This window comes from Crocuta crocuta, unplaced genomic scaffold, assembly GCF_008692635.1.
Source record: "Crocuta crocuta isolate KB4526 unplaced genomic scaffold, BGI_CrCroc_1.0 scaffold119, whole genome shotgun sequence".
NCBI classification, from domain to species: Eukaryota; Metazoa; Chordata; class Mammalia; order Carnivora; family Hyaenidae; genus Crocuta; species Crocuta crocuta.
In genome coordinates this window covers 864,545-881,986 of record NW_027551562.1, presented here as the reverse complement: position 1 = coordinate 881,986, position 17,442 = coordinate 864,545, and the positions used below count along the sequence as shown (strand labels likewise).

Here is a 17,442-nt window from a genome sequence, read left to right as displayed (position 1 = left end):
AAAAGAAAAAGTTTTTATGGTTTTAAAAAAAAAAAAAAAAAAAAAAGAAGAAGAGAAGAAAAGAAAGAAGTGTATCATCTCACATTTCTAGAGGCTAGTAGCCCGATATCAAGCTGTTGGCAGTCAGGCCGCCTCTGAGACCTGTAGGGAGACTCTCTGCTTGCCTCTTCTCGGCTTCTGGGATTTGCCCGTACCCTTGGCTTGTAGCCACGGCCTCCCGTTCTGCCTCTGTTGTCTCGAGGCTTCTCCCTGTGTATCTCGGTTCTCTCTCACGAGGACAGCAGTCACAGAGTCAGGTGTGATCTCATCTCAATTTGCATCTTAATTGCATCTGCAAGGACCGTGTTTTCAAGTAAATTCACCTTCGTGGACACTGGCTTCAGGATATCAACACGGGGTGGGGTGGGGGGGCGGCTACACAACTCAGTGTATCACACTATATATCACGATGCAAAGCCCCTACAGGAGCCTCTGGAGTGAGTGAGATTAGATTGCCTTTCCCTTCCTGCTTCACTTCCTCTCTGCATCTAGAGGATGCGCCCCCTTTGAGGTCAGGCACTCTGTGTTGCTCGGAGCGAGCGAGCGAGTCTGGATTTTGTGCTGGGGAAGTGAAGCGGACATTTTCATTGTGACCTTACTGGGAGATTCTTGTGTGGTCCCGGGTGATGGGCAGGGCTCTTTCCTGTCACTGTCGTTTGTTTTTGTTTCTCTGGTGGTTGATGAGGGCGTCACGCGGACATGACAGCTGCCTTGACCGGAAAAGCCTGGCTGGGTGGTTAGAACGGTGAGCTCCACGGGGCACCTGATGGCTCAGTCGGTTGGGCGTCCGACTGGGCTCAGGTCATGATCACACGGTTTGTGGGTTCGAGCCCCGTGTCGGGTTCTGTGCTGACGGCTCAGAGCCTGGAGCCTGCTTTGGATTCTGTGTCACCCTCTCTCTCGGACCCTCCCCTGCTCACGCCGTCTCTCTCTCTCTCTCTCAGAAAAAAAAAAATAATAAGAACGGTGAGCTCCTATCCTGGTTCTGTACCTACTGGTTTTGTGAACCAGGGTACATTTTTACAACTTTCTCTGCTTCAGGCATCTCATCTGTACCTCACTGTAGGGGTCTTGTGAGGACCAGGTGGGATCGAATTTATAAACTGCTCACAAGAGCACCTGGCGCTTAGTAGCTCTTTGGTGCTCACTGGTAGGGACTGTGCCAAGGACCAGGCATCTCCGGGACGGAGGGTTTGCCCAGCTCATTCGGTTCATTCTCCTCAGTGGAGACTTCTTTTCAGTATCTATTTATTAAAAATTTTTTTTCATGTTAATTTATGTATTTTGAGAGAGAGAGTACAAGCAGGGGAGGGGCAGAGAGTGAGAGAGAATGAATCTCAAGCAGGATCCACGCTGTCAATGCAGAGCCTGACTCGGGGCCCAGACTTACAAACTGTGAGACCTTGACCTGAGCCAAAATCAAGAGTCAGGAGCTTAACTGACCAAGCCACCCAGGCACCCCCTTTTGTTCAGTATTTAATGCCCTTCACCATCAGAACATTTCCCTGTAATCTGTAATCTTTCCTAAGGAAAGGCTTTTTGAAACACAGAAAATGTCCCCCTCACCCCACCCCAGCACAAAGACATGCATTTAAAATGGTAAACAGTTATAAACAAGAAAAACACCTGCCCTACAAGCAGAAATGAGTCAATAAATTTGGAGCAAAATGATAAAAAAAAATTAGGGTAAAACACTGAAAAACAATGTAGCCATTAAAAAGATTATGATCACTTTCCTAAAGTTATGAAATGCTTGTAATCTAAGTATTATGTAAAAAAAGTTAATTTTTGGGGGGCCCCTGGGTGGCTCGGTTGGTTAAGCGTCTGACTCTTGATTTCGGCTCAAGTCATGATCTTGTGGTTTGTGAATTCGAGCCCCATGTCGGGCTTTTTGTTGACAGCACAGAGCCTGCTTGGGATTCCCTGTCTCCATTTCTCTCCCCCCCCCCCCCCGATCTCTCTCTCTCTCGCTCGCTCGCTCTCGATAAACATTAAAATTTTTTTTATAAAAGAAATAATTATTTTTTAAAAAGTTTAATTTTTGAGGCAGCGAGTTAATTTCTCTGCGCTCCGGTTTTGTCATCTGTAAGATGGAGTCGGTCCCGTACCTTCCTGACCGAGGCCTGAGGATTAAGTGGGATCACACATATGAGGCACATGACCGGCCCCTGGCATGTATTAGGTGCCTTCCAACTGCTAATTGTTGCCTTTTACTTACCATGTGGTTTAAATCACGTGCAAAATGTTCATAGTAAAATATTTAGAATCAGTAACACAGATGAAACGCACACATCGTCTCTTCCAGATACTTAGTTAGAGGGGCTGCGTTCTGTCTGTCCCTCAGCAAACAGGGAGCAGACCCCGCATCAAGCACTTGCAGCCCACAGAGCAGTGGGTCTCTGTCTAGGGGTGTGCTCAGGATCCCTTTTGAGGGCTTTTAAAAGAATACAGATGCTTGGGGATGCTGAATTGATGGAAAAGCGGTAGATCCTGGGCATTTGCAGTCTTTAAAAAAAAAAAAAAAGTTCCCCAGGTAATCTTGATGCTCGGGATTGAGATAAGGCACGATCACTCCCCTCGAGAAGTTGGCAGACCCAGTGAGAAGATGCGAACAGCAGGTGCATTGAGAGATAACGCATAATCTAAGGATGATAGAAGTTCTGTAGAAGAGGGCCCCCAACTTCGGCTCCCCTGCAGAATCCTGTAAAAATAAGCCCCCTCCCCCCAGGTGTATGGCATCAGAACCTCCCAGGATGAGTCTTTCCAGGAGTTCTGACGGGTGGCTCGGTGCAGTGCTGTTGGTGAGGACTCTTAAGTGGTAGAACGATTCAGGAGAACCCAGAGGGTCCCTTTCGCCCTCCTGGGATTGTCACAGAAGCTCCCTCAGAGGGAGTGTCATTCCAGGTCAGGCTTTTTATTTTTTTAATTTTTTTTATGTCTTTATTTTATTTTGAGAGGCAGAGAGTGAGCAGGGGAGGGGCAGAGAGAGAGGGAGACACAGAATCCAAAGCAGGCTCCAGGCTCTGAGCTCTCAGAGCCTGATGCAGGGCTTGAACCCACGAACTGTGAGATCATGACCTGAGCCGAAGTTGGACGCTTAACTGACTGAGCCACCCAGGCGCCCCCCAGATCAGGCTTTTGACGATGCCTCTGTGTGTCTCACCTTTCCATCTCCCTCCCTCTGCCACCAGCACACACCTGTGGTGTGTTGCGTAGATTGTGAACCAGTGTCCTTCCGAAGCCATTTTCCCTAAGCCGTGGGGCTAATATGTTTTCTCTAGTTGGTACCTATGAATGTTTTAACACACACACACACACACACACACACACACACACACACGTATTATTTACTTATTTAAAATATTTTTAATTGTGCCGAAATACACCATGACATAAAATTTACCATCTTAATGGTTTCTTAAGTGGTATTGAATATATTCATGTTGTTGGGCAGCCATCACCACCGTCCACCTCCTGAACTTTTCTCATCTTGCAAACTGAACCTCTGTCCCCATTAGACAACAACTCCTGGTGTCCCCCTTGCTCTAGCCCCTGGCAGTCACCGTTCTGTGTTCTCTCTCCGTGAACTGGGACTACTCCAGGTGTCCCACCAAAGTGGGGGCGTTCGGCATTGGTCATGTTGTGACTGGCTTATCTTACCACAGGGTCTTCAAGATTCATCCATGTCATTGCACACATCAGAATGTCCTCCCTTTTTAAGATTGGCTAATATCCCGTTGTTACGGATGCACTGCAAGTTGCTTTTCCATTCACCCGTTGATGGACACAGGCTGCTTTCATTTCTTGACTGTTGTGAATAACACTGCTATAAATATGGGTGCACAAACCTCACTTCGAGACCCTGCTTTCAGGTCTTTTGGGTATATACCCAGTGGTAGAATTGCTCCATCAAATGTTATTTTTATGTTTCTTTTCTTTCTTTCTTTTTTTTTTTTTTTTGTTTTTTTTGTTTTGAGGACCCTCCATTCCATCTTCCATAATGGCTGCCCCATTTTACCACCAACAGTGCGCAAGTGTTCCTGTTTCTCCACATCCTTGCCTACACTTGTTACTTTCTGCTTTTGTCATAGTAGCCATCCTAATGGATATGCTGGTGAGTGCTTTCAGCAAGGACAAATTGCTGTCTGCTTCATATTTCATTTATGTTGTGTGGGCCAATTAAGCAATTCCCAGGCATTTATTGAAGCTCTAGGCACTCAGTATACAGACTTAAATAATACATGCATGATTCTTGCCTTCGAGGCTCTCAGAGTGTATCAGGGGGAATAGATATGTGGCAGGCGATTTCTGTCCAATATGGGAGGTATAATAATGTGTCCTTAGGTAGCATATGAAGCTTTGAATATAGTTAAAAATGGTAGAAAATGATGCCTGAATTTAGTGGCTTGGTGTAAAACACGTGAGGTACGTTATTCAAGTGGATTTGGAGGTCTAGATGTTTGGGCTGTTCAGCAGAACTTTCTGTAACAATAGATGTTCTGTGTGGTGTCCATTAGCCACATGTGGCTGATGAGCACTTAAAATGTGCTTAGTGCAACTGAGAAGTGGAATTCTTAAAGTTTACATAATTTTTTAAACATTTTTATTTATTTTTGAGAGAGAGAGAGAGCGCACAAGCGTTGCTCATACCCACCAACTGTGAGATCATGACCTGAACTGAAGTCGGATGCTTAACTGACTGAGCCACCCAGGTGCCCCTACATAATTTTTTTAAGTTTATTTCTTTAAAAAAATTTTTTTAACATTTATTTATTACTGAGACAAAGAGAAACAGAGCATGAGTAGGGCAGGGGCAAAGAGAGAGGGAGACACAGAATCCAAGGCAGGTTCCATGCTCCAAGCTGTCAGCACAGAGTCCAAAGCGGGGCTCGAACTTACAAACCATGAGAGCATGACCTGAGCCAAAGTCAGACACTTAACTGACTGAGCCGCCCGGGTGCCCCTAAGTTTATTATTATTTTTTTTTTTGAGAGAGAGAATGCACAAGCGAGCCATCAAGCAGGGAAGGGACCGAGAGGAGAGAGAATCCTAAGCAAGCTCCCTAATGTCTGCACAGCACCCCTCGGGGATCCGGCTCAGCCTCAAGAACCAGGAGATCAAGAGCCAAAATCAAGAGTCGGACACTTGATGGACTGAGCCAGCCAGGTGCCCCCAAAGTTCAATTAATCTGAATGAATTGACGTTGACATTGAAATGAGCCCTACGTGGCCAGTGGCTAGTGTGCCGGACCGTGCACAGCAACGGAGATTGTTACATGGTTCTCAAACTCTGACATGCACGCGCGTCACCCGGGGCTGTGGTTAAAGAGCACCTTCCCTCTGGTGTTCTTGATCCCTTACATGTGTGGCGAGGACAAGCATTCTGCCCTGTAGCAACCACCACAGGTGATTCTGCCGCAGGGGCAGCCTGAGAGATGCCACATCTCACAGCTTTCAGACATTTGTATCCGCAGAATATTTTCTTCGTGTGAACGCTTGCGAGCAGGCTCGGTGTATAAACCAGATGGGAGCAGAGCTGCTCAGGCGTGGGCAGGGCCGGGAGGTGGGGCTCCATGCACATGGGGGACCCCACCTCCATCCCGCAGGAGGCAGAAGCCTCATCTCTTCATGAATCGGCAACTCTCTGAGTTGCAGGGTAGGATTGGGTTTTCCAGTAACCATATGCATGCCAGAACCAATTTTTTAAAAGTTTTATTTACTTATTTTGAGAGAGACAGAGACAGGATGCATGGGGGAAGGGCGAGAGAGAATCCCAAGCAGGCTCTGCACTGTCAGCACAGAGCCCGACACGGGGCTCGAACCCACAAAACCGTGAGATCATGACCTGAGCCGACACCAAGATTCAGAGGCTTAACCGACTGAGCCACCCAGGCGACCTCCTAGAACCAATTAACACCAGTAGGTCCCTCTGGAAACACCAGTGGAAGAAGCACGGTGTTCAGTTCACGCTACTCGAAGAAAAGTACCACAGACTAGGGCCTTCAACTACAGACATTTATTTTTCACGCTTATGGCAGCTGGCAAGTGCAAGGTCAAGGTACTGGCAGATTCCAAGTCCCGGGAGATCCCACCCCCTGGCTCATAGATGACTGTCTTTCCATGTGTCCTCACATGGTGTCTGGGATCCCTTTGATAAGGACACATGCTATTCATGAGGGCTCCACCCTTAGGACCTAATCACCTCCCAAGTGTGCTACCTGTTAATACCATCACAATGGCGGTTAGGATCTCAGCTAGGAATCCGGGGTCGGGTCGGGTGTGGGGGGGGGGCACAAGCATTCAGCCCATAGCACACAATTAATACATTAGTGGGCCATTTCCTTCCTTGCACTGGACATAACCACTCATCTTGGCATCCTCTGAGGGATTGTAGAGCAGTGGTTACGAGCCCTGAGTCTAACCTGTATGTGAATGCCAGCTCCCCCCTCGGAACTTACTGGATAGTCCTAGGCAAGTTTCTCCATCTGCAAAGTGGGTATAACTATATCTGCCACAGCAGTGAATATAGTTGACCTCCACCTTTTTTTAGAGAGAGGGTGCAAGTGAGCGAAGAGCAGAGAGGTAGATCCCACAAGAGGTAGAGAGAGAGAGAGAATGGGAGGGAGAGAGATGTGGGGCTCACCTGAAGCGGGACTCGAGTTCACCGCATGGGGGACTCAAACTCAAGAACTGTGAGACCATGACCGGAGCCAATGATAGATTCTTAGCTGATGCTTAACCACCTAGGTGTCCAGTTGACCCTTGAAGAATACGGGGATTTGAGGTACTGATGCCTTCCTCATGCTGTCAGAACTCTGCGTATAACCTTGGATTCTCCCCAGAACTTAACTACTACTAGCCTACTGTTAACCAGAAGCCTTACTGCTAACATAAATCGTTGATTAGCATGTATTTCGTATGTTATATGTATTGTACACTCTATTCGTAAGGTCAAGTAAGTTGGAGAAAAAACAAGTTATTAAGAAAATCGTAAGGAAGAGAAAATACGTTTACAGTGCCGTATGGTGTTTGTATTTGTCGGCAAAAACCCACACAGTTCAAACCTGAGTTGTTCAAGGATCAACTGTGCAGGTAAAACCCAGCACTTGGCACTTAGCATTCGTTCCTATAACAACAATAACAGCAATAATAATAGTGAACACTGAACATTTAACCTGAGCCTGGCAATTTAAGCTCTTAAGCACTTGGCTACTTATTTGCTCATTTATTCCCACAACAACCCTGTGAAGCAGATACTATTATTACTGTTGTAAGACAGGCTGGCGCTCAGGAGGTTTGGGAAGCTGGTTAAGGACAGTGTTGCTGTGAAGTGGCAGAAGGGTAGTTGAGTTGCAGCGGTCTGGCCCTGGAGCCTGGAGTTTCTTCCATTCACTGTGTCACTGTATCATCCCTAGGCCCCCAGGAAAGCTGATTCAGATGAGGCCCCTCCTCAAACCTCAAACGTCAGAATTGTTCTGCAGGTCGCCTCCACTTCCAGGAAGCATTTGCCCCAGCTGGGGCCAGTCCCTCCCTCTAAAAACTCCGTTTTCTTTGGGCATGCACCAAGCCCATTTGGATTTCTTCTTGGGACCCTGCCCTTTTCCCCAGACTCTCAGTAGGGCGTCCCTGGCTCCAAGCAGCCTCACAATGTTTTTGGCGACCCTCTGTATGCTGACGAATCACATACTTCCAAACTCATCTCCAGCCTCTCCTCTCCTCTGAGTTCCAGACTTGATTATCCCAAATACCTGATGACTGTCTCCATTTGGAAGTCTAGCAGGCACCTCAAGATTAAGACNTTCCAAACTCATCTCCAGCCTCTCCTCTCCTCTGAGTTCCAGACTTGATTATCCCAAATACCTGATGACTATCTCCATTTGGAAGTCTAGCAGGCACCTCGAGATTAAGACGTCCAGGGGCGCCTGGGTGGCTCACTTGGTTANCCTGGATTATATTCTTTCCACTGCTCCTGGGTGAGATCATGCTTTGCCCCTGCTTAACGCCCATCAGTGGCCCCCATGCCCCCTGTCCATTTTACTTAAAATGAAGTCCGGACTCCTTACTGTGGCCCCACAAAGGCTCCACTTCCTCCACAGGGTCCTGATGCCGCACGCAGCGAGCACTGGCTGGTCTCAGGACTCTGCCTCGTGCTGTTTCTCTGCCTACAGGACCGGCCTCCCCGCATCTTCTGGCCCCCAAACCACTGTTCTTTGTCAGAAGGGCAAGTGGTGTCCTGGAGTCTCAGCTTCAATGCTACTTCTGCAGCTCTTCCCACTGCATTCCCTCTGGCTGCACCCTGTTTTCTGCCTAGCACTGTAACAATCTGGAATTGTTTGTTTATTTGTGTGTGTCTGTCCCCCCACCCTCCCGCCCCAGGGCTAAGACCACCAGCTCCCAACAGACAGTGGTGATGGCTGTTTATCCACTAGTGTCATCCAGTGCCTGGCATAGAGCCCGGCACATAGTAGATGGTCAGTAAATACAAACTGTTGTTGAAATCACGTCAGTGGCCCCTAAGCTGATCATCAACATAAAATGCCAATTCTAGACTTATTACTTGAAGAACGCTTTCATAGCTAAGGTGGTCCTCGTGTGTATACAGTGATGGAATGAAAATTGGATGGGACCCGGGCTTTCGTATGGACCTTGGTCTCTGTTCGCACATTTTTTCCTTCCCAGGGCCATCCATGATGTTAGAACTTAACAAAGATCATCTTAGAGAAAGCAGAAGCCTTGGATACTCAAGTGATTGAATTTTGGTCTATTTTTTTTTAATTTTTAAAAATGTTTTATTTATTTATGAGAGAGAGAGACAGCATGAGCAGGGGAGGGTCAGAGAGAGAGGGAGACATAGTATCTGAAACAGGCTCAAGGTTCTGAGCTGTCAGCACAGAGCCTGACGCGGGGCTTGAACCCACGAACCAAGAGATCATCACCTGAGCCGAAGTCAGACGCTTGACTGACTGAGCCACTCAGGTGCCCTGAGTTTTGGTTTAAATTGGAAGCTATGAGCTAATGCACTTTACAGATATGAATAGAGAACAATTTTCTCTCTCTCTCTCTCTTTTTTTTTTTTAAAAGATGTGTAACACTTTGTGTGGGTTCCCAGAGTGCCAGAAACTCCCAAAAGGGCTTCTCTGCAAATATTTGGAGTTTGGTGCTCATAAACCACACAGGTTTTCCTGAAAATGGAGAAGCACAGCAAGAACGCACCATAGCTGGCAAAGCGGAAACGCGCTCGCCAAGCTTCGGGGAGGCGTGGGGTTAGTGTATTTGGCCCGGTGGCAGGACTGCGGGTTCTTGCAGACGGGTTATTAACACGACTGGCTGCAGTGACCATGAGCCCCGCCGTGCGCATCGTCAGCCGTGGGACAGTTGAGTCTGAGATGCCTGAGCCACAGACCGTGGCCTGGGTGAGTCCGCGTCCAGGTGCTGCTCCGGGGTGAGGTCCAGTTGTCAGAAGCACCCACATGGCGAGTTTGGTCAGAGAGGAGATTGGGGATGGGTTTTTTGCAGGTCATTCTGCAAGTTGTCACCTGTGGTCATGTGTCCTTGGTGTGCCCGGCTCTGGACTCAGACGAGTGGCGAGCGTGGTGGCTGAGGCTGCTGTCTGAGACCCCTCGGTCCGCTCCGTCCTCCCCAGGCCTTAGATCACAAGGGAATATGTGTCCTGAATGTACCTGTACCATCTTGGTTTTGGGTGACAGGGACCCAACTCAGACTGGCTTACACAGTAAAGGGATTTACATGCTCATATGAGAGAGGGGGCAAGAGCTAACATCCTGGCCCCAGGAATGGTCGGCTTCAAAGATTTAGTTTCTCGTTTTCCTCTCTGCCTCACCACTGAATTTCTCCCTGCCCCCCTCATGCCCCAGCAGTGCGTCCCTCCGTGCTGGCCTCCTTCTTGAGTTCAGCATGCTGCAGCCTCCAGGAGATGGAGCTTTTCTTTCCAGAAGTTCTGGCAAAATCTCTGAATCGATTCCCATGGGTCCAACTTCGGTCATGTGTCCATACCACCTGACCACACAGAGCTGGGGAAGGGGTGTACAGTCAACACCATGGGAACCGAGAAGGGGCGGCTTCCTCAAGGGAAACTTGGAGTATAGTCACCAGAAGAGGGTACTGGATCCCAGGGAGGCAAACACATCAGTGCCCACATCACAAAGCAAGTAAGTGGAGGTGGGGCGAGCCAGCACGTTCTGGCCCCCAGGTTCCCCAGGGGGTGTGCAGGAGTCTGTGTTCTGCTTTGGCTCTTTTACTTATTTGGTTTTATTTAATTTATTTTTTTAATGTCTATTTGGAAGGGAGAGAGAGAGAGAGCGTGAGTGGGGTAGGGGCAGAGAGAGAGGGAAACACAGAATCTGAAGCAGGCTCCAGGCTCCGAGCTGTCAGCACAGAGCCTGACGCAGGGGTTGAACCCACGAACCGTGAGATCATGATCTGAGCTGAAGTCAGATGTTTAACCAGCTGAGCCGCCCAGGCGCCCCTGCCTTGGCTCCTTTAAATAAACCTCAATCACAGCCTCGCCTCTGGAGTCACTCTAGCCATGACCTGTGTGAGCTGAGAGCCCGCCTCGTGTTGCCCATCGTCTATGCGCACCTCCTTTGTTCAGCTCGCCCCACTGGATCGGGGATGGAGTTTGGACCTTGAGCCCCGCCTTTGACCGCCCGTTTCTCCTGAAATGTGGGTCTGGGTCTCTGCCCCAGGGGGTTGATGGGTTGAGAGGTGGATCCGAGGGTCGGGAGATAGGCAGGAGCAGGTCTGGGAGCGGTGAGGGCCCCCCAGGCCAGAGCTGGGACACTGTAGAGACCCCGGCCCTCCTGTCCTCAGGTCGGTGTAGACCTTTGCCCACCCTCGCCCCTCCCTAGGGCGTCTGCCGCTGTCGCACCGCATCTCTGTGCTCACCTCTCTGTCTACACTCCAGTTCTGCTGGCGCCCTACAGACCTCTCTCCTCTCCATTCCTCGGAGCTTCCCAGATGCTGCCCTTGGCAGGGAAGACTCCCGGGGCTCCCCTCCCCCCTCCTCTCCTCCCCCTTTTCCTAGTTAGCTCTTGCTCATCCAAGCCCTGGCTCAAAGGGCTCCTCCCCCCGGGGAAGCCTCACCTGACACCTGCTCCCATCCGGGTTGGCGTTGTCACGGTGCACCTCCGTGGGACCCTGTGCGACTCCCCATGTTCTTCGGGTGGGGTTGGGCGGGAGTGTGCATGACCTTCTGGTTTTTATCCATGTCAGTCTTTCTCACTGGATTAGAACTGCCACGAGGGTGGAGACCGTCACGGTTTTACTTCCCGCCGTCTGTAGCTTCACAGTGCTTAGCACGTAGCCGGCACTTAGTAAATGTTTGTTGAGTGAATGAATGACTGGGCACTGGGGAGCCACTGAGGGATGCGATGTGTGAGAAGATGCCTTTCCAGATTCTCCCAGGCTCCACCCTCTCTGAAGCCCACACCTTCTGACTCCTGCTTTTCCTCCGTCTCTGCCCGGGAGTGGGGCTCTCTGAGTAGCAGGAGAGGGAAGGGGACAATTATCACCCGGGATGAATGCCTGTCTGCAGACCAGGTCATAAATTACACGGCAACGCTGACAGCTTTGATGTTGCCCTGAGGAGTCGTGATCACCCCTTCCTTCCAGCAGGTCTTATGCTAATTTTATTTTATTTTATTTTATTTTATTTTATTTATATTTTATTAATTCTAGGAGAGAGAGAGACAGCGTGAGCAGGGGAGGGTCAGAGAGAGAGGGAGTCACAGACTGAAACAGGCTCCAGGCTCTGAGAAGGCAGTCAGCACAGAGCCCGACGCGGGGCTCGAACCCACGAACTGCGAGATCATGAGCTAAGCGAAAGTCGGACGCTTAACCGACTAAGCCACCCAGGTGCCCCGGCCTTACGCTAATTTTAATCAGGGAGGGCCTTTCCTGCTGGTAACTTGAGGTCCTTCCATTTCACCTCGAGTGCCCCACGCGGTTTGAGGCTTTGATCGCTCTTGGATTGAATGCCGTGATCTTATTTGGGGAAAAAGCAGCTGATGGAAAGTGGAAGGTGCACTTGTAATCTTAGAGGGCCCTGGCTCCCTATTGACAGGGGTTCATATGAAAGTTCTGATGAGTTTGACCAGAGCACAGAGGGCAGTCTTCACAGGGAGCTGTAAGAATGGCAGGTGGCCGATCGCGGAGAGGAGCCGGGGGACGGTGGTCCTCTGGTGCTCCCCAGACCGATGGCGAGATCGGGCTAAGCCCTTCCACCTCTGGGACAAATGGCATTTGGTTCAGTTGGGCATCTTTCAGTGACAAGCAGTGGAACAGAAAGGAGAGCCCACCGCTGGGGCTGGCTTCAGGCACTGTTGGATCCAGGGACACCCTTAGGGTTATCTGAACTTGCTGTCTTCATCTTACTGTGATAAATAAGTAAAACATTAAGAGACTCTCCTAACACCTCCTTGCTCTGTGACCTTGGGCAAGCCACTAACCCCTGTGAGCCTCAGTTTCCTCCTGCAGTGAGGATTAAATGAGCTGGTCCATGAAAGCAATTAGCACAGTACCCGGCACATAGTAGGTCTTCTGGGTTCTGTGCCCCTTTCTGCTGGCTTCCAAATCCACAGGCAGACTTTATTCTTGTTTGCCCCTAGTGATGTGGGGCTCACAGCCTCCTGCCTTCTTGTGTACTGTTGGGAGAGTGTCCCTTTCCCAGAAGCAGTCAGTGATATGGGTGTGGGTCCCAGACTCGCTGGCAGTGGGCCCGTGCTGCCAGCCAGAAAGGGCCCCTCGGGTGGCAGGAGCTCAGGCGCCCCTCAGGGGAGGGGTCGGAGAAGCCAGTAGCCTGTCTGCCAGGTTGGGTGAGGATGGTGTGGGCACCGGGCTGAGGGTGGCATGCTGTTCCCAGGGGAAGACTGAGTGAAGAGCCTTGCTAGCCCTTGTTTTGTGATGGGGTTACCAGTAGAGGAGGTGAGAGTTAAAGTGTATGGGCCACAGACAACATGCTGTCCTGTGCCTCTGTGCCTTTGCACATGCTGTTCCCTCTGCCGGGGACGCCATGCCCACCCTGCCCACTCCCATTCAGTCCCCAAGACCCTGTTCTTCTGTGAAGCCCTCCCTGGCCATAGCAGCCACCACAGTGTCCACCTCCCAGCCCCTCTCCCCTGTCATTGCTTTTCCATTTTGGAACATGCTCTGGGGGCGGGGGGTGGTAGCACTGTGTCCTGAGAATGCAGAAGAGCATAAATCACAGTGGCTATGTCAGAATTACTCTGGTGCTTCCTCTCTGCTGTGTCTCCTATATCCAAGGGTTATTTACGTATGCAACAAGTATTTAAATTATCCCACAAGTATTTAAATGAAGCATCTTCTCCTTTGCCGGATGTTGCTTTAGTGACTGGGGATTCAATAGGTAGCAAGAGAGACCATAAAATTAATAAAGAGCACTCATGAAGGAGTTCATTTCTGATGGCGTATAATTTAAGAAAATCAGCGATCGGGGAGCCCGGTGGGAGGGACTCTGTGGAGTGTGGCATGAAGGATGGAAAGACGCAAACAGGAAGAGGTCTGGGTCCTGGAAAGTCCGAGTGAGGGCACAGCGTGCGAGAGGCCCTTACAGTGGCACTTTCCAAGAGTGGTCACTGGACACAAGGCTGCGGTGTGGGAAGAGAGAGGAAGGTTCGCAAAGTCAGGGCATGGAGACGGGCAGGGGCCGGGTCAGGCCAGGCGTTGAGACCACGGAAGGGGCTTAGATTTTACTCTCAGTGCCTTGGGGAGGCTTTGTGGTCGTGCCTTGTCTGGCCTCGGGTCCACGGTCCTCACAGAACCCGGTGCTGTCACTCTCGTAGCCGCCCGTGGCGTGGGGTTACCCAGCACTTGAGATGTGATTGAACTGCATGGGGATGTCCCGTAAGTATAAAATAGACCAGCTTTCAGAGACCGTGAACGAAAAAAAAAGGATGCCAACTGTGTCATTAATAATTTTTCTATTGATTACGTGTTAAAATAATATTTTGGCTTCGTTGGGTTAAATAATATTTACTTTTAAAACAAATTTCATCTCAGGGCGCCTGGGTGGCTCAGTGGGTTGAGCATCTGACTCTTGATATCCGCTCAGGCCGTGAACCCACAGTTCATGAGTTCAAGCCCCGCATCGGGCTCTGCATTGACAGTGCGGAGCCTGCTTGAGAGTCTCTCTTTCCCTTTCTCTCTCTCAAAATAAATAAGTACGCTTAAAAAAATGAATTTCCTCTTTTTTGACTCTTCATGTGGTGATCAAAATCTAAAGTTATAATCATGGCCTGTGCTGGATTGTATTTCTTTTTTTCTTGTATTCCTGTTGAACAGCAGTGCTCTATTTTTTTTTAACTTTTTTTTTTTTTAATGTTTATGTATTTTTGAGAGACAGAGAGTGTGAGCAGGGGACGGGCAGTGAGCGAGGGAGACACAGGATTCAAAGGAGACTCCGGGCTCTGAGCTGTCAGCACAGAGCCCAATGCAAGGCTTGAACTCAGAAACCGTGAGATCCTGACCTGAGCTGAAGTCAGATGCTTAACCAGCTGAGCCACCCAGGCGCCCCTGAACAGCAGTGCCCTAGAAGTACCCTCAGCCATCGCGTCTGCCTGCCTGGGTTATAATTACTTCTTGACTCATCCCCATCCCTCTTTGAGGACTGAGTATCTGGTCGGTGGTCCTTTGCCCGGCGTGGAGTCCGCAGGAACAGCGATGGTGTCCCGTCTGGATCTCCTGGGCACACGGGTTCCCACGTACTGAGCACCCAGAACTGCACCCCTTGAGGTTCCCTCTGCATGCCCGAGGCGCTCAGAGTTAACTCTCTGGGAGCAGCCCTCAGCCCATGGAGGACAAGAGTTAGGGAACAAATTCTACAGGTCCCTTGCCCTGCAGATACACAGCTCTTAAGTTCGTTCTGTGGCCTTGCTCAGAAGTCTCCATAGCACCAGGCGCTGTTGCCCATGGTGATCGCCTGCTCTTTAACGTACCCATATCAGCTCTCTTCCCTTCCCCGTCTTGCTTCCCCATTCATCTACCTGGGCTCATCTCTTTCGGTCTTCAGGTCAGGCTCTGATTGTGGGGGAATCCAGTCTGAGACCTGGGGTGCCCAACACATAGGTGTTCAGTAGAAGCAGGGGCGCCTAGGTGGCTCAGTTTGTTGGACGTCTGACTTCGGCTCAGGTCATGATCTCTCAGTCCATGAGTTCGAGCCCTGTGTCGGGCTCTGTGCTGACAGCTCGGAGCCTGGAGCCTGCTTCAGATTCTGTGTCTCGCTCTCTGTCTGTCCCTCCCCTGTTCATGCTCTGTCTCTCTCTCTCTGTCTCAAAAATAAATAAAACATTAAAAAAAAACCAGGAGAGGGATGGTTTCTCCAGCACACTGGCGACGGCCATAGGGGGTGGGGGGTGGGCTTTCTGGCCAGTCTTCTCCAGCTTCTGGACTTCTCTGAGCCGGAGGACAAGGGGCAAGGCCGCTTGCCAGGCCTGGGGCGTGGTGTCAGGCTGGTTCCGGGTGCCTCCGGCTGCCACACCCAGAGGGACAGTTGAATCAGCAGCTGAGTCAGTGAGGACTGAGCGTCCGGGAGAATGCTGGCTTCCTTTGCCAGTCTGGCAGCGGGGCCCCGGGACGGCCTCACAGCTGGAAGGCGGCGAGGGATCTCCAGTGCATGCCACGAAGTAGAGTGTTCGGGGGAGTGGCTTCTTTTTCCTCCCACTCCTGACCCCAGACAGCTTTCCAATTCTCCGATACCAACTCCAGCCATTCAAGTCAAGTCTGACCCTGTCTACCTGTGTTTAGCACAGGCCCCGCCGATTGAGGGCTCAGTCCCACCAGACTGCCCCACTTCAGATGCCAGCAGTAAGTCCCAGGACGACTTGTGACTGACAGGCTGTAAATTTGGAAGTTTCCGTGACCCCCTAATCAGGTCCTATAATCTCTTAGAATGTCTCACTGAACTTACTATTTCCAGTTTATTAGAAAAGATACAACTTAGGAACAGCCAAATGGAAGGGGTGTGCATGGGGGGAGGTGTTGGAGTGGGGGGGGCGCACGAGAGCTTCTAGGCCCTGTCGGGGCTCCCTGTCTTCACAGCCCATTGATGTGTTCACCAGCCCAGAAACTCCCTGATCCCCGTGGCATAGGGGTTTTTAGGGAGATTTCATTACACAGGCGCGATTGACGCACTCGTTGGCCGCTGGCGATTGGATGGTCTCCAGCCCCTCATGCCGGTTTGGAGGTCTTTCTGATGATCTTCTTGAAGCTGTTTCGCCTCCGGCAAGTCATCTGTCTGCGTACAGAGGACCCTGGTGGCGGTCTGCGGATTCCAGGGGTGCTAGCAGCTCTGTGCCAACAACCAGAGACCAAGACCAAGTGTGCTTTCATTATCCCACGGGGGGTTCAGTATTCATGAGATCAGGTGAGGAAACGTGCGAACACCTGTGGCTGGAAGGTGCCTAGACCTGTTGACGTGTGTACGAAGGAGGGAGGGCGGGCTGTGACCCATCTCGCCGTGGAGAACCGCCCAATGCGTCGTCCTTCAGCAGACATGCGGAGCACCTACTGTGTGCTCTTGGTGGAGCCTGCTTGAACCATCTCAGCATAGAAGAAGCTCTCCCTGGCTTTTAGGGCAAAGACCAGCTCCTTGGCCTGACGTCCCAAGGCCTGCCTGGGTGGCCCTGGCCACCCCTCCGGCCTCAGCCCTTACGGTGCCCAGCAGGCAGCCTTCGCGGTCACACACTGAGCTCTTTGCACCACCCCATGTCCGCTGTGCTCGTCAGGCCTTCACACGCTTGTGCCTGCTGGCCCCTCTGCTGGAACACCCTTTGCCAGCCATCCCACCAGCCAGCTTCTGCAGGAGGTGTCGCAGCACCGCCTCCTCCAGGCAGTCCTTCCTGATTCTCTCTTTACCATTGCCCTGTTGCTTTTCCATGTCCCCTGTACCTACTTCTCTGAGCACATCAGCTATTCAACAGATATGTTTTGGGCACTTACCAAGTTGAAAGGACTGCACAGTCAGCTCCCTGCTGGCACATACCAGCACTGATGAATGCCCAATGCTGTACTACTATCTCATTTAATCCTCATGGCCGCCCTGTGCCGTAGGCCCTGGGGTTAACCCCATTTCTCAGAAGTGGAAGCAAGGACTAAAGAGGCGAACAGAGACAGCAAGTAGTGGAGCAGGATGCACAGCCCAAGCAGTCGGACCCCAGGGCCCCCATGATTCGCTGGGAAACAATATCGCTTTTTATTGTTGTACATTCTACTGCAATCGTCTGTTTACGCTGCCTCCCTGGATCAGTCCGGGTCCCAGCAGAAGCAGATGGCGCACTCAAAATAGGATAATTCTAGCAGAGTTTCATAAAGGACGCATTGGAGAAGTGTGGGCGGGGGGTAGGGAAGCCGCCAGGGACGGCAGGGCATT

At 50.7% G+C, this 17,442-nt stretch overlaps 1 protein-coding gene across 3 annotated transcripts in view; it reads left to right on the top strand.

Annotated features, from left to right (window-relative positions):
- ASAP1 (ArfGAP with SH3 domain, ankyrin repeat and PH domain 1) overlaps positions 1 to 17,442 on the top strand; it is a 309,560-nt gene that overhangs the window by 5,845 nt on the left and 286,273 nt on the right. The window contains exon 1 of one of the 3 annotated variants that reach the window (XM_077750029.1): positions 5,106 to 5,205. The exons of the other annotated variants lie outside the window; for them this stretch is intronic. The gene's annotated coding sequence lies outside the window, so the exon portion shown is untranslated. Of the gene's footprint in view, positions 1 to 5,105; positions 5,206 to 17,442 lie in introns of those variants that run through there. 3 annotated transcript variants of the gene reach the window in all.